Raw genomic sequence first — 18,613 nt, 5'->3', positions numbered from 1 at the left:
AGTTGTAGGTCGAAAACTAGGTTTGTCATCTTATAACCAATTCAATTAGGGTTCTCCATGATCCCAAGTCTTTGCAAGGAAATAAACATTTTCTTTGATACCACCTAACACAAGGTAGGATGGGAAATGGATCAAAGAAACACTCTCCAAACACCCTACTAGAGCTGCACATGGAAACACAACACAAAGACGATAGAACAACCAATGAACTATATTCAAATGCATATGTATTGAGAAAATATTCTTATAATATGATAGGCATAAACCCTACCTAGTTGCAACCTTTTACAAAAGAATTATAATGAGTAAGCTTGGAAGCTCTGCCATTCCAATCTTGTTCTTCCTATATGACCATCCTCCTTCTACATACATGATAAATCACAAATATATAGCCATTAGGACACACAAGTTGGCTAACAGATATAAATTATTACAAATATAGGTCCTACCCCAAAGGGAAAATTAAGAACCACAAAAAATAAGCAAATAAACATCTACAAGCATAAGGATAGATCCACAAGTGATCCAAGAAGATGCCCCTAAATCCATGGGACTTCACTTAACAATATGAACATCAAATCCAATTACTATGTATGTTACTCAATATGCCAACAAAGAACAAGACTCGAGCAAAGATGAAGGATAGTGTCCATGTGAAGTATAATCAAGTTCCACGAATACAAGAAAAGAATCTATGATAGGTCCACATTAGGAAACCAACTTCACAAAAGAAACAACCACAAAAAAAAGGGATTTCCCATGGACAATAGATTAAAACAAAATAAAGGAATTTTTTTTTGTTGATGCAAGACTACTCAAGAACCAAAGATGCTCCTACATCACCTATTCTCCTTAACATCATACTATATATCTCCTACAACTAGAATCCTAAAAAATGTGATAGAATCCTTGGGCATCATCATTATCTCACCCATAGAAAGGTGGAATGTATTGTGTGTCCTTGAATGGAAACTATCAATCTCAAACTAGTTATACACTTGGAGATGGAAGGAATGTGTTACTCTTGATGGTGCTCTTGTAATGGGTTCTTATATCCCTGATGAACTCTACTTTATCTAGTGTTGGAGATGCAAACTTTGCTCCACCAACTAGATATACTTGTATTAAATATTCTTCTTGTTATGTCACCCCTTATTTCCCTTTCTCCCTCTATTATTATCTTTATCACATACTGAATGCACAAACTATTAGCTAGTGTTTAGTTTTGGCTACATAGGCCACCTTATCTACAATTTTTTTTAATTTTCTTTTGGTCACACATGCCACCTTATCCACATATTGTTTAAAAAAAATTTTGACCATACAGGCCTTATCACACCTTATTGACCTTGTGTTTTGCTTTTGGTCATATAAGCCTTATCTAGTTATCCATGCCATTGGTCCTTTCTTAAAAAACATTGTCTGTGTTTTTTGGAATTTTGATAACACTATACTTCATCAGAATTCTAACAATGAGATTGTCACACTTCTAATGAACAAAAGTATTATTAAAAATAATCATACAAAATGTCTTATATATTGGAAATATTTTTCAAAAATTGAAGTCGAATGTATTAGTGTTGATAGAAAAGGAAGCCAAGGTGTAAAATTTCCCATCCAAATTAGAGACCATACCATTCAAATTATCAACCTTCTTCTTTAGAATTTTCACTTCCTTTGCCAGGGAGCCACAATCCTGGCAGATAAATTTAACTTTCACACTAGCCTATTTCTATGCATAATTTGGGTTAGGAGAATCATCTACAATTTCCTTTCCTTTCTCAATAGGATTATGAGGGGAAGTGGTAGAAGTAAGTTTATTAATAGGATGAAGGGGGGAGGTAGTTAACATAGGGGAGATGTCCCTTAAGTATTTAGTCTTTAGGGATAAATGAGATCAACAATGTCAATTTTAAAGCTAGATGACACATGTGTAGTGTTCCTATTGTTAACAATAGTATCCTCCTCTGTATTGGAATTTTCACTTTAAAACTCTGAAAACTCTTCTTCTTCAACATGTATACTCCTTATTTCCTTTTATTTTTTCCTTGACCTATTATCCTTAATTTTATCATTATCCTTAGATGCAGAACTCAAATCCTTCTTATCACCATTATAGGTTGTGTTTGTCATATGTTTCCTTGTTGAATTTGATGCAATCCTATGAGAGAACTTGGAACCTTTTCCAATATCAACATCCAAGTCTCTAAGGTCAATAGGCAGTTCATGATGTAGAGAAGTTATAATTACCTATCACTCCAAAGTTGCCTTAAAGGATCTTGCCAATCTATTGGCTTCAAGTGTTGAAAATCACATCCAAATTTATACAAATGTTTATCAATTTGTTTATGTTCTCAAACCCACTCAAAAAACATGTTCCAACTAGTAGATTTAGCCTCTCAAGCCAAATGTCAATATTTTTCTCTTAAGGGTCCTACTTTCCTAGTAGCCCTTCCTAGGTTGTTTTCCTCTCTTAACTCTCAAACTTCCCAAATGACCTTCCAATAAAATGATTTTTCTAGACACCATTTTTGTAGTTATTACTAAAACCCAAATATCAGCTTTCATCTCCCACAAAGACCATTTCAAATCTTTAAAATATTAAAGATGTAATAGACCTAATTAGGCCTAGTTAATGAAGCAACTACCAACAAATGAATTGATTTCACCAAAATAATGAATGGATCAGTTAGGGAAACATAAAAATGACTTATTTCCTATATTTTGACTTCTAACATAGTCATGCATGAGAGATATTTGAGTTTCTAACTCTAGTTTACTAGAAAATAGGAATAACGATCCACTAGGGCTCACTAGAAAAAAAATCACAAACAACATGAACACAAAAATGTTTTTTATCATTTATTAGAGGACCCTCCAAAATATCAAAATCCTAGAGGTTGTGAGTTTTAACTAATGACAATTGGATAAATCTACAATTTTCTAACAAACCCTTAGTCACAGGCAATTTCAAACCACCTTCCAAAGGGTTTAGTCTTTCTTTCATATACAGATATATCAAGACTTCAAACTTGTTGCAAACTAGAGCCAACTTTACCCTTAAAATATGTGTCATGGTTCCAAGCATATTTCAACATGTACATGTATGTGCCAAAGCTAGAAACAACAACATATATTGAAAAATCAATGTTTCTTAAACTATTTACATGCAAACTGATCCAAACCTCTTTCAATTACTTGAAAAATATTCAACACTAATATCATTTGATCATTTTTTGGCATAAATACACATGTTTCATGGCATTTCATGATCTTGTAAAGCCAAAAGGCTTTTAGTATTCAATTGTTGCAAAAATTGTATAGTTGCCAGAGTGCAACTTTTGCAATATGCAAAAAATATTAGACTAGTATGCATTCCTACCAATGTGACCTTCCTAATACATTTGAATAACCTTAATTATGAACTAAATGTTTATGGGCCAGTTTGGCACTTGAATGTGATGGCTTATAAGGGTGCCAAGTCATGTCAATGCCTTACAAAATGGGCCTTTATTACTTAACACAATCAAATGAATTGAAAACATGAAATAACCTATCCTAACATGCATGGTGGAATTATGTACGTATAGAAATGAAATTAATAAGAAAACTATCCATGTGGGTGCCCTGCACTAGGTTAGGTTTGAATTTTTTCTTAGAAGTGACATGATCTTGGGTGTTCTTATTTTTCTTGACATTGGCATAGGAGGTAGCCACATGAGACACCTAATGGGTAGGGTTAGCCAAAAAATCAATAGAATGGTCAATAAAGAAATCCCTTGTAGTAGGGACACCTTGGAGAATGGTAGTACAGTGAGGCAAAAGGACACGGTGAAAGTTTTAAAGATGAAGGATTAAACCTCTATGGAGAATGACAAAATTCTTGCCTAGACTCCTTTCATGAACTTCTATAATGGAGTCTTCTAGGTCTTGTAATGACTAACACCAAAATGACCCTCCAAATTAATGTATTTCATAATAAAAAAATGCCATGTTTCAGGGTTTCGAGAGTTGTTTATGATCAAAGCCACAATGGATTTTGACATGAGCTTTCTTGGCCTTGAAAAACCAATTGAGGCTAGTTTCATCCAACACCTTGGTCACCTTTTTCCATTTCTACTCCTCTGTATATAAGCTAATATCTTAGGCAATGACTTCCTCATTAAATTTGAAACTTATCCCATTAATAGTAACCTTTCTCCCATTCCATGTATTAGCCAACTACATTGAATATGTCTTGTCATAGCCCTCCATAGCCTCCATAAAGGGAAGAATCCATCCTTATTCAATAGTCATCTACACACAAGGACCTTGCACAAATCATCTTCAATCCTACTTGGCTTAATCTTGACCATATTCCCCCCTGCCCTCTATTAGAAAGTAAAGTCTACCAATATAACTAGGGGGGCGAATCAATTATCCAACTATTATAATAATTATCAACCATAATAATCCTTAACCATGTGATCAATATAATCAACAACCATAACAAGATACTCATACACAATAACACCAAATATGTTAACTAGGGAAACCCTTCATCAGAGGGAAAACCCTAGTGGGGATGGTAGCCACAAAATGATGCACTAATATAAATGTTCCTTGTTAGATGATGGACCCTAATAGGAGTCAATAAAATACATTCAGTACACATCAATCCCTATTAGGAGGCTTTGAATTCCTGTTAGAAGATTATAACTCTATTACGAGTTGTGCCAATCTTGTTAGGAGTTGTGGAAGGCAGATGAACCCACTATCCAAACAACTTCAAGGGCAAGACCACTTAACTCATTGTCCAGCTGATCTATGTATTATTCCTTGTAGAATAATAGAAATGAATTATACTTGTATTTCCTCTTTGTCTTTCTTGTCAATCAAACTTCTCTTCTTTTGGTCTCGATACCAAATCACCAACTTTGCATCCAATAATCCCTTGGATCACTTACTCACAATTACCAAATACTTTGCATGGTCACTTATCAATTACTCACTTCACCAAAAGGAAAATAGCCTTCCTTTATACCATGTCCTCAAAATAATTCCTTGAGTCGATCTTGAGGCTTTCCCAACTAATTATAATAGGACCTCTTTAAGATAATTAATATTTTACAATTACACAACACTGTCAGCTCACAGTCTTTACAACTTCTCACACGTGTGACTTCAAAACTTGTGTACTCTTTGATGTCATCATCAGGCTATCTACTATCAATGTCTAACATTGCATAACATGATTTGGTCTTTGTTAGGAGATATAATCCATTTTTCAAAAACTACTTCTCAAATACTCTATCTGTATATTGCTCTCTATAAATCAAGCATATATTTTGCATATCTTTGACTTACTTGATATGCACTTAACCTCATCATTAGGACATAGTGTAGAACACGTCCTTAACCGTACTTGACCTGATCATAAATTATCTATCTGTATGACCTCATTCTCTGTCTGCTACTCTGCCAGTCTTCACAGAGGTACTGCTATGTTGACATTAATGACAAACATAGTAATGAATGCAACATGTCAATCATGCCAACAATCTCTCCAATGCTTAGGATAATCCCTCGAAGTAATGTCATCAACATTCATGCTAACAATATCCCCCTTTTGCATTGATGGCAACATAGATGAAAAACATCTAAGTTCCAAGAATACCAAACCAAACTTTGTTGTTGTTGTTGTTGTTGCTCTTTTATTTTCAAATCCTCTTCATCAATCAAATTTGAAATCCTCTAGAATACTACTCTGTCTGCATCTCTTTCTTTAGGATTAACATTAGTTGTTCACACTTTGACTCTAAGAAACAACTCTCAGTATTACATGGATGGAAATCAATTATTCACAATTTCTCCCTATTGACATCAACAACTCAATATTCCCCTTATTCATAAATAGGAGATCTCAATCTCTCCCCCGTTAGTCAATCTCTCCCCCATTAGAGGATCTTCTCCCCCATTCATGGTACTTCTCTCTCCCCATTCATAGGATATTTTTTTCATGCATACTCTCTCCCATTGACATCAATGATAAAGGATTCATTATGTATATCATTTGCTCCAAGTCTTCAATCATCTCAAGTGTCCAAAGACAATATTCAATACCAACTACAAAGAGTCCTTGACGACTCCTCTCATCTCAGATACTCCCCCATATAGGAAGCATTAGCATTCAATCCACTTAAACAATAGTGTTGTGTACTACTAGGTTGATGCAATCTCTACATCATCTATTCAAAAGTAGGCAGGGGAATACCCCAAGCATGCCTCACAAATACTCAAATGTGCCTTTAGGTAAGGGCTTCGTAAAGATATATGCAATTTGATCTTTTGTACTTACATATTCCAATCTAATTTCTTTCTCTGCAAATTTCTCTCTCAAAACATGATACTTAATGGATATATGCTTAGTCTTATAATGTTACACAGGATTCTTACACATACTCATTGTACTTGTGTTATCACAATTTATGATGAGAGGTTTTGAAAACTCTATCCCAACATCCTTTAGCATCTACTTCATCCACATGATTTCTTTACAACTGTTTGCTATTGCTACATACTCTGCTTCAACTCTACTCTATGAAATGCAATCTTGTTTCTTGCTTAGCCAATAAACCAATCTTCCTCCAAGGAAAAATGCTCCACTACTAGTGCTTTTTACTGTCATCCATATTGCCTGCTCAATTTCCATTAGTATAAGCACACAAAGTGAAATTGGTTGATCTATCATACCATAATAAGATAATGGAATATCCTCTTTACTACTCCATAATGAGATTTAGTAGGATCATCTTGAAATCTTTCTATTATACCAACTACATTTTCTATATCTAGTCTAGTGTGAGTCAAATATTGTAAACCTCCAATCATAGATATATACTTCTTCTCAATTGTAGTTGTCTCATCCTTTCTAGATAAATTGTGACCAGTTATCATAGGTGTACCAAAAGGCTTACAGTTTTCTAAGCCAAATATCTTTGACAAGTCTTTCAAGTACTTATCTTGTGATATGAAAATACCATCTCTATTTTGCACAATCTCTCCAATCATACTCATCTCAAACTTATTCTTCACCTCTTCAGCAAACTTATCACTTGCTTCATCATTACCTCCAAAGATTATGTCATCAACAAATATTACAATGACTAATAAAACATTCTCATTTTCTTTCAAATATAAATTATTATCTATCGAACCTTTAGCAAATCTTAATTTTGCCAAATACTTATACAATCCTGCATATCAAGTTTTAGGTGCTTGCTTTAGACCATACAGTTCTTTCTTCAATCTGCATACCATGTCCCTTTCTTCTATCAAAGGAAATCCTTTAGGCTTCTCAATGTAAACCTCTTCTTCAAGTTATCCATTCAAAAATGCTGACTTTACATCCATCTGATATGCTTTAAACTTCTTACTTGCTGCATAAGCCAAGAACATTCTTACTGCTTCCATTCTAGCTATAGGGGCATATGTTTCTTCATAATCTATACCTTCTTGCTGTGAATATCCTTTGCATACCAATCTAGCTCTTTTCCTCACAACTTCACCTTGTTCATTCATCTTATTTTTGAATGCCCATTTAGTTCTTATAACATTCTCGTCTTTAGGCCTAGGAACCAATTCCCATGTCTCATTCTTCTCAATCCAATCTAGTAATTCCTTAATTGTTTGAATCCAATGATCACCCTTGCATGGCTCATCTATGCTCTTAGGTTCAGTTTGAGAAATCAAACATAATTCTTCATGCACTATGTTTTTTGTCATAACTCCTTTGTCTTTACTTCCAATTATCTATTCTGCAAGGTGGTTCTTTTCCAAATTCATACTAGGTGTAGGAGTTGCTATCTCAACTCTTATCTATTCTCTTGGTTTTTTTCTCTTTTCTTCTCTTTGCTAAATAATTTGTACATCATTTTTCAAATCATTGTTAGTCTCAAAGAAAACTTCTACATTCTCTCTAACAAATCTAGGATTATCTTCTTCTTTATCAAAATTATAACCCAATATTCTCTCTTTAACACCAAAATTTGCATCCACTTTCACATTCACACACTCAACAATCATCTTATTTATTTGATTAAAAAATTTATAAGAATTATTTTTCAATGATTCACCACTTCTTGGATCAAACTGATCAATATCATCATCTCTCTTTATGTAACATTTGAAAAAATTTAAAATACTTTACTGATGGTGTATGACCAAACCATAATTAATAAGGAGTCTTGTTTGTACCTTTTCTGATCTACACTCTATTCATGATATATATTTTTGTATTGACTACTTACCTCTAAAATGTCTTGGATACATCATTCTCAAACAACATTTCTCTTGTTGCCTTTGATACATATCTATTTCTTCTTTCTGCTATCCCATTTTGCTCAGGAGTCTTGGATGATGATAACTGACTCTTGACTCCATTTTCTTCACAAAACATGTTAAACTCTCCAGAAGTAAACTCTCCACCTCTATCTAATCTCAAAGACTTAATCTTTACACCAGATTCATTCTCAACTCTATTTTTAAATATCTTAAACTTTTCAAATGCCTCAAACTTTTCTTTAAGAAATGTTACCCACGTCATTCTAGTGAAATCATTAAAAAAAATCATAAAATATTATTATTTTTCCAAAGAATCCTCTTGTTTCGGTAGGACCACGTAAGTCTATATGAACAATCTCCAACTTCTCTGTAGTAGTGAACTTCTTGCTAGAAAATGAAACCTTCTTCTGCTTAGGCATGATACATTCCTTGCAAACAATATTAGTAAGCTTCATTATTCTAGGCAAATCTTTGACTACATATGTACTACTAGCCTTCACAGTGTTATCAAAGTTTATATGACAAAACCTTCTATGCCACAACCAACTGTTATCCACTTTTGCAACTAAACAAGTCATCTCAGTAAAATTCAATTGAAATATATTACCTCTGGATCTTGTACCTGTTCCAATCAGCTTACCATCTTTATCTTTGATAATGCAAGTCTTCTTTATGAAATACAACTGATAACCTTTTTTAAACAATTGTCCAACACTCAACAAGTTATGTTTCAAACCATCAACATAATAAACATCATCAATCCAATCATATTTCTTTTCAACTTGAGAAACTAGAAAATTTTCTTCTTGGACTTCAATTTTAGAACTCTCTTCTTTTATAGCCACAAATCCTAACTCATCATCACTTTCACTCTGAACTCTTTACTTAGATTCATCATCTTGATTTGCATACAAACAATATCTAAGTTTTCTAGGCTTGAAATTTCTTTTATACCTTTTCTCTCTTTTAGGACACTTAGAAGCATAATGACCAAATTTGACACAAGTCCAACATTTGAAAATTTTCTTATCATCTGCCTATCTCCTCACAAGTAGGGCTATTCCTTCTTCAATTTTTGTGTCTTCTTCAAATCTTTACCTATTGTTGCTAGCATAGTCTCCATTGGTGCTTGCACTTCTTGTAAAATAGGGATGAACACTCTATGCACTAAAAGTTGTCTCTACTCTAGTCAATTCTCTAGATTGACTCAAACTTGATTCTGCTACTTCTAATCTTCCAAGTAAAGTTTCCTTGGTGAACTTCTCAATGCACGATATCAAAATTTCAATCATTGGTGTTACTTGTTTAAATGATGATGTCAAAGCTTTCAGAATATTCCATACAATCTCATTTCCCTCTTTAAATCCTTCACAAGACTTAATTCCTGCAAAAATCTAAGATATCGTACCAATATAACTTCTTGTAGATTCATCTTCCATTATTTTAGCATCTTGAAACAAACATATCCAATTTTGTAATCTTACTCTTTTATAATTCTTATCTCCTTCAAAATTATTTTCCAAAGCCTTCCAAATTTTACGAGATGTTACTAAAGATCTTACCTAAATGTATTCATTTTAACGAAGAATTTTCAGTTTCTTCTCTAGCTCACATATTACACATAAACAAATCTTTTTCTGCTTCACTGCATTCCTCAATCTTGCTTTCTTCCACAATAGCTTTGTCATTCTTTGTCAAAAGCCAATATCCTTGACCCATACATAGTAAATGAGTCTCCATCTTTTCTTTCCAGTTCTCATAAACTTAGGACTTTCTTTTATGAAGTGACCTGACCTTGATCTCCCAAAGTTGTTAAGCTTTCTCTTCAAGGACCTCATTCTCTAATGCTGATTGTTAGAAAATAAAGTCCACCAATATAATTTGGGGGGGGGGTGTTGAATCAGTTACCCAACTATTATAACATTTATCAACTACAATAATCCTTAGCCGTGCGAGCAATATAATCAACAATCATAACAAGATACTCATACATAATAACACCAAATATGTTAACCAAAGAAACCCTTGATTAGACGAAAAACTTTAATGGGGATGGTACCCACAAAATGATGTATTCATATAAATGTTCCTTGTGTTGATATGAGATTGTTTTGAAGTGAAGAGCCTATAATGGAACAATCATTATTTTGCCAATGATGTCAAACCTGCTACTTGCTATTGAGACAATTGCTTTTTGGTCTGAAAGTTATCATTTAGTTGATTGATGAAGAGGATTTAAAAAGAGGAGATAACAATAGCACCTAGAGAAAGGTTGAGTTATTTGGTATGTAAAAGAAGCACTAAGACCAAGTGAAACATTAATACTATAGTGAACTGTTTATATTCTTAAATTCTAAAATGAAAGATTACTGAAGTTAAGATTGGAAGAAGATGAAGTATGAAATGTGTCTTTTGAGCCTTGTTGAGTAGTCAGTACAAGCCGAGCAGAAATTAGTGGAATTCGAGTGAAAAATAAGAGGTATCAAGCAAAGATAAAAATCAACACAAGCCAAGTGATTGTCAGTATATATCGAGCATCAGTAAACTTTAGTGTTCATCGAGTAAAGTAGTGTGGCCAAGTGGAAGAACAGTTAGAAGCTGAGTGACAACATATTGATGTCAAGTGCTAGTATTTATGTTAAATTATCGATTTGATGAATTTGAGCTGACTATTTTGTTTTCTTGAATTGTGTGAAGTGTGTGGAAGATAACTATGATGAGTTGGTGGTATAGAATTCAAGGTAAACCATTTTGTGGTGAATTCAAGAAAGATTGAGGAAGAGGTTTCTAGAGGAACCAAATGGAAAAGTGGGTAGATTCATTGTATCCTACCTAACCCTAAAATGGATGATTATGGTTAAGTAGAAAAAGATCTTAATTCTCTATTTATAGAGAGAGTTGGTCAATAGAAAAGGTTTTCATGTGAGAGAACATAAGGAAGACAAGGAGTCTAGGGCATTGTTGCATTCAATGGCCAAAGAGAAGTGACTATAATTGGCATGTAAAGCAAGAAGGATTAAGTGTGTAAATGCTTAAAGGGTGAACAAGCTATCAAAGTTGAAGTGTGTGAAAGCTAAGTAGAATGGAGGACTAAAATAAAGATCTGTAATATGCAAGTGAGTTGTAATTTTTTATCAAATCAAGCATTATTGTTACTTTCTAATCATTATATCAGTCTAGGGTAAATCCTTTGGATTAAGATTGACCTAACAGTCATTTGTAAATCCTTTAACTGGGTGACATTCTAATGGAATGGTCTAAAGTCCTCTAATAAGGCTCACTACTAATACGGTGATTGAAATCCTTTAAACAAGTCACATTTAACAATGTGTATTATAACCTTTAATAGTGTTGGCCTTTCACAGGGCATCACTTCAGAAGAGTGAGATTTAATAGCATATTACTGGTGGTTTTTCCCAAATTGGTTTTCTACGTAAAATCATTGTGTCAAATATTTTATTGAATATTTTATGTTCCATGTTTACATTTTTGCAAAGTTATTTTGACCTAGGACAGTTACCTACAAAGTTTAAGATTTGTATGATCTAATGGATGTATGCATAATAAGGTTTTATGGATATGGGTCTACTAGGCATTGAAAAGTTTTATTTGTACATCTAGGCCTTGGATAACTAATTCACCCTCCCCTCTCAGTTATTCTAAAGAATTTCAACAATTGGTATCAAAGTGCCATAGTGCTTAAGAGGACTAGTTTGAAGGTACTAGAAGCAAAAGATCAAGATGTCTAAAAGAGAGGTACCCAAGTTTAATAAGGAGAACTTCCCTATATGGAAAAGTTCAATGAGCTACACCTAGGAGGTCTTGGAGACCATGCACAATCTACCATCACCACTAAGCATATCGACACTATTAGAGCCCTAACTGTTCATGATCTGAAAAAGAAGAAAGAACACAATTAGGCAATGTTGCAGATTGCCTTTGCCCTAAGTTATTCTAAGTTTGATGGCATCAAGGGTTGTGATACTGCAAAGAAGATGTGGGATGCTCTTCACACCATTTATGGAGGAGATGTGAATTTTTTGAGAGCCAAATATGAAAGTCTTAGAGGTAAGTTCAATGACATGAAGATGCAAGAAGGTGAGAACATTGCTCAATATTTCTCTAGAATAAAAGATGTTGTTAATGCTATAAGAGGAGCTACTGGTAAAATTAATTATGAGAATGTATTAAGAAAAGTATTGATAACACTGCTACCCATCTATGCTATTAGAGTTTCTACCATTCAAGAATTAAGATGTATACCGGGTTCAAATCTGACTCTTGAAGGTTTGGTAGGTAGGCTCATTGCCTTTGAACTCTCTAATTTTGATAACTTCAAATATGAGAATGTTAAATCTACTTTCAAAGCTAATCTGACATTAAAAGAACCTAAAGAGAAGAAGAAAAAGATCAAATATATTTGTAGTGACAATGATACAGACGAGGATGTAGAATAATTTGAAGCACTACTAGCAAGGATATTTCATAGAGGCAAAGACAAATTCAAAGGTAAGTTACCTATCATGTGTTTTAATTACAACGAGGTTGGTCATATTGTTGTTAGATGTCTAAAGAAGAAGAACAATAGAAGTGAAAACAAATATAGAAGTAAAAGAGATGAGGACAACAAATATTACAAAGATAAAGGCAAGAAGTCTTTCTACAATGCAAAAGAGGAAACCAGAGATGGATCTAATGACCATAATGATGAAGTGGTGTATGTTGCAATGAAGGATGATTCTGATGAGGATGAGGCAACTGCACTAGTGTCTTATGTGAACAAGAGTGACAGATGGATCATTAATAGTGGGTTCTCACATTACATGAATGGAGATAAAAGTAAGTTCATTACCCTCAATTATTATGATGGAAATAGTGTAAGGTTTGGTAATGATGCACCGTATTTGATAAAAGGTGAAGGATCTATCAAACTCATAGAAAAGATCATATGTGATAATGCAAACGTGCAACTTATTATGTTGAAGGACTTAACTATAATTTGTTGAGTGTGTCATAACTGAATAGTTCAGGTTGCAAAGTTGAGTTTGAGAACAAAATAGCTAAGATCTATGACACTAATGGGAAACTAATTGGGAAAGGTGATCAAACTAGAGGTAATATATTTTATCTTGATATGAATGATGCTACTTGTCTTGTTCTAGAATTTTATGATGTGCAGTTATGGCACAAGAAATTATGTCATGTTAACTTTGATAACTTAGTGAGTATCAGTAACATGAAAAGAGTCAGAGGTTTGCCTAAATTGAATAAACTTAACAATATAATTTGCAAACAATGTCAGTTAGGCAAGCTGACAAAATCTAGTTTTAAATGTAAGACTCACACCTCTAAAGAAATTATGGAGATTGTGCATAATGACTTGTGTGGACCAATTAATGTGCAAAGCTATAAGGGTGACAAGTAAATTATCCTATATGTTGATGATTATTCAAGGATGATGACAGTTATTTTTTTGAAACAGAAATCTGATGCTTTCCAAATGTATAAGTGGTACTTAGCTAGAGTTGAAAAGGACATAGGCAAAAGCTTGAAATGTATGAGATCTGACAGAGGTGGAGAATTTACATCAAATGAGTTTGAGATGTTCTGTAATGATAGAGGAATCAAAAGATGGACATCTACACCTTGGACCCCTCCACAAAATGGGATTGTTGAAAATAGGAACACATCTGTAATGGACTATGCTAGGACACTCATGATGGAGAAGAATGTTGCTTTGAAATACTGGAGAGAGGTTGTAAGTATAGTTGTCTATACCTTGAATTATGTGCAAGTCAAGAAAAGTACTCATTCAACACCTTTTGAATTATGGTATGGATACTCACCCAATGTAAAATATTTTAAGGTATTTGGAATCAAGTGCTACATTCTTAAGGATTTTAAGAATGGTATATTAGATGCTAAAAGTGAAGAAGGTATATTCCTGGGTTGTTCCACAAGAAGTAAAGCTTATAAGTGTTTAAATACAAACAGTAACAAAATTGTAGAAAGTGCAAATGTGAGTTTTGATGAAGAAATAGAGGTACATGAAGTTGAACCTATGAAGGAACCAAATGAGTACAGATATTTTGTATACTTTTATGAAGGTATGCCAATCAACAAGTTTTAGTGTCTACCGAGTCACATACAATGAATGTTGAGTTGCATTCAAGAACCAAGTTACAGTCGCGAGTTGTAGATAAAAGCTGGGACTCATTCTGATTCTAAGATAAGTATACATAAAAGAGATGTTGAATTACCTGATAGAGAAGTACATAGTGATTCAAAAGTTGATAGACCTAATGAGGAAATTAGAGCAAAACCAAGATTGTCAAAGTATGTCAAAAGACATCACCCTGTTGAACAAATTATTGGAGATAAAGATGCCAGACCAATGACAAGAAATAGACTAAGAAGTGATACATGTTTGTTGAGCATGCATGAGCCTAAGACAATGAAATATGCCTTAGAAAATGAGAACTGGAGTAAAGCAATGAAAGAAGAGATTGATCATATTGAGAAGAACAAGACATGGACTCTAGTTCTCAGACCAAAGGACAAGAATGTGATTGGAACCAAGTGGGTGTATGAAAACAAGTTAGATGAAAATGGTGAAGTCACAAGGAATAAGGTAAGATTAGTTTTCAAGGGTTATGCACAAGAAGAAGGAATAAACTATGGAGAAACATTTTCCCATGTTCCAAGATCGGAAGGAGTAAGAACTCTTCATACAAAGGTTTCAAAGTTTATCAAATGGATGGGTTAAAGCACAAACCTGTGTCACCTTTTATAAAGAAACATGATATCAAAATGTGACAATTCAACATTAATGACAAAGAAAAATGGTATTTGTGTTTAAAATATGAAGATGATGTAAAGTGATGAAATGTGTAGAATTGTATGATTTTATGCCTATATTTTTTATAATTTTTTTGACTAAGAATTTATTCATTTTATTTTATTTTGAAGTCCCTTTTTTAACTGTAAAAAATATAGGATATAGTTCCCATCAAACAAGTATTTGCAAATCATCTTTTTTGTTTCTGATTTGAAAATATTCTATAAATGACATGTATAGCTAGTGAACAAAAAATGAAATAATTATTTTTTATGTATATTTTATTTGTTATAAGTACTCAAGTTCGACCTTATTAGAATCCAACAATTTTTTCCTCCCATCAAAACTTCCCTATCAAATCTATACCTTCTTGAAAAAAATTTACATATTCGTGAAGAGGATTCTCTCCTCTAGTGATAAATTTTTTTTAACTTTTTTTTTAATATGATTTACTATTTTTTTTCCTTTTTTGAGGGAGCATCTTCTGAAATGTTGAAATATCGACTTATAATATTTTGAGATTATAACATATTATAACTAATCAAAACACTCAAAAATTTATATAATGATGATATTGAATCTAAGATCTATAAAAGGTTATTTTTAGTTTTTGAAAAAAATTAAGTTTTGATAGAGAAATGAGATTTGACCAAAACAAGTTTTTATATCACAAACAGTGACATGGATCTGTGCTTTTACCTAGATGTGAAGTCAACATTTTTGAATGGCATATTAGAAGAAGAGGTTTATATAGAATAGCCAGAAGGATGTGTTGATATGTAGAGTATAAAAAGCTTTATATGGTATAAAGCAAGCCCCAAGAGCATGGTATGAAAGTCTTCACAATTATCTTGTGAAGATTGGATTTGAGAAGACTAATGATAACAACAATCTATACTTGAAGATAGAAAGAGGTAAAGGTATTTTACTAGCTAAAATTTTTGTTGATGATATCATATTTGGAGGTCAAGATGGATTATGTAAGGCATTTGCAAATGAAATGAAGAAAGAATTTGAAATGTCTATGTTTGGAGAGATCAAGTTCTTTGTTGGTTTGCAAGTATATCAAATGAAATATGGTATATACATCACTCATTCTAAGTATGTGAAGGAAATATTGGAAACTTTTGGATTAGAAGATTCCAAATTAGTTAGCACACCAATGGTGACATGACACAAGTTGTCAAGAATGATTATTTACTTGATGTGAATCAAACATTGTACAGGTCTATGATTGAAAAATTGCAATATGTATTACATGGAAGACTTGACATTGCATTATCTATTAGGATTGTTGCAAGATTCTCTACTAATCCTAAGGAGAATCATTTTATGGATATTATGAGATATCTGAAAGGAACATAAGACTATGGTCCATATTACAAGAAAAATGAGAAATTATAGTTGAGAGCCTACATAGATGTTGATTGGGCTGGAAATATTCATGACAGAAAGAGCACAAGCGATTGAACATTTTTCATAGGAAAGAGGTTGGTAACCTGGACTAACAAGAAACAAAATTGCATGTCGCAATCTACTATTGAAGTTAAATATGTGGCTATTGCAGTAAATTGTACAAACATTGTATGGATCAAACAACTACTCAAAGGTATGAAGGAGAAAATCACTAAACCTGTGGTACTTTATTATGATAATATAAGTGTTATAAATATATCAAAGAACCTTGTGATGCACACAAAGGCTAAGCACATTGCAATCAAGTATCATTACTTGAGAGAATTAGTTTAAGACAAAGAAGTGAGGATGGAATATGTAAATACAAAAGAGTAGATAGTTGATATACTTGAAAAAAGTTTTACCTAAGGATGCTCATGAGTATCTAAGAGGTAAACTAGGGGTTATACCCCTAGCCAAATCTACTTAAGAAGCATGAGTCGTGCCCTGCATCAACTGAGTTGAATGTTGTATCTTACATCTCGATGTAGTGGATATTACTTTAGGAGCTGCCTAAAGTAATGATCGAGCTGAATTGGTAGATTTGTAGTCACATGAAAGGTGAAAGAGGGAGAATATGGAATTGATTATATTACAAACTAAAATGACAAGTCTTTGGCATTGTTGTAAAAGAGGGAGAAATGAACTATTGAGGGAGCAATGACTAGAAGAAATACATCGACCTAGTAAGAGGGGGAAAGTTCTAAGGGATATACAAGTCAGAAGGAGACGAAAAAATAAATAGTAAAGGAACTTGAAAAAGCTCACATTACCTTACATAGATGAAGGACATATATTACACTAATGGAGGGAAAATTTTCAAAGATTTATTTTCTTTTTGGTATTGTTGTTGGTATTGGTTTTCCAACAATGCCAAAGAGGGAGATTGTTGATATGAGATTGTTTTGAAGTGAAGAATCTGTAATGGAACAATCATTATTTTGTTAATGATGTCAAACCTACTACTTGCTGGTGAGACAATTTCTTTTTGGTCTGAAAGCTATCATTGAGTTGATTAATGAAGAGGATTTGAAAAGAGGAGATAACAATAGCACCTAGAGAAAGGTTGAGTTATTTGGTATGTAAAAGAAGCGCTAAGACCAAGTAAGACATTGATACTATAGTGAATTATTTATCTACTTAAAGTCTGAAATGAAAGATTACTAAAGTTAAGACTAGAAGAAGATCGAGTATAAAATGTGTCTGCCAAGCCTTACTGAGCAGTCAGTGCAAACCGAGTAGAAATCAGTGGAGGTCGAGTGAAAAACAAGAGGCACAAAGAAAAGATGAAAATTAGTGCAAGTTGAGTGATTGTAAGTATATTTGAGTAAATTTTAGTTGATTTCGAGCATCAGTAAAATTTAGGGTTCGCCGAGTAGAAGAACACTATAGAAGCCGAGTAACAACATATTGATGTCGAGTGTCACTATTTATGTTAAATCATAGATTTGACAAATCTGAGCTGACTATTTTATTTTCTTGAATAGTGTGAAGCGTGTGGAAGATAACTATGATGAGCAAGTGGCATAGAATTCAAGGTAAACCATTTTATGGTGAATTCAAGGAAGATTGAGGAAGCAGTTTCTAGAGGAACCAAATAGAAAAGTGGGTAGATTCATTGTATCCTACCTAATCCTACCTGACCCTAAAATAGACAAGTGTGGTTAAGCAACAAAAGATCTTAATTCTTTATTTATAGAGAGAGCTAGTCAGAAGCAAAGGTTGTCATGTGCAAGAACATAAGAAAGACAAGGAATCTAGGATATTGCTTCATTCGGTGGCTGAACAAAAGTGACTACAATTGGCATGCAAAGCAAGAAAGCTTTAGAGTGTGCATGCTTGAAGGGTGAACAAGCTAGCAGAGCTGAAGTGTGTGAAAACCAAGTAGAATGGAGAACTGAAATAGAGATCTGTAATCTACAAGTGAGTTGTAATTTGTTATCAGATCAAGCCTTACTGTTACTTTCTAATCATTGTATCAATCTAGGGCAAATTCTT

The sequence above is a fragment of the Cupressus sempervirens genome, chromosome 3 (genome assembly GCF_028749045.1).
Source record: "Cupressus sempervirens isolate cs-2001-9-10 chromosome 3, ASM2874904v1, whole genome shotgun sequence".
NCBI classification, from domain to species: Eukaryota; Viridiplantae; Streptophyta; class Pinopsida; order Cupressales; family Cupressaceae; genus Cupressus; species Cupressus sempervirens.
This window is presented reverse-complemented; position numbering follows the sequence as displayed.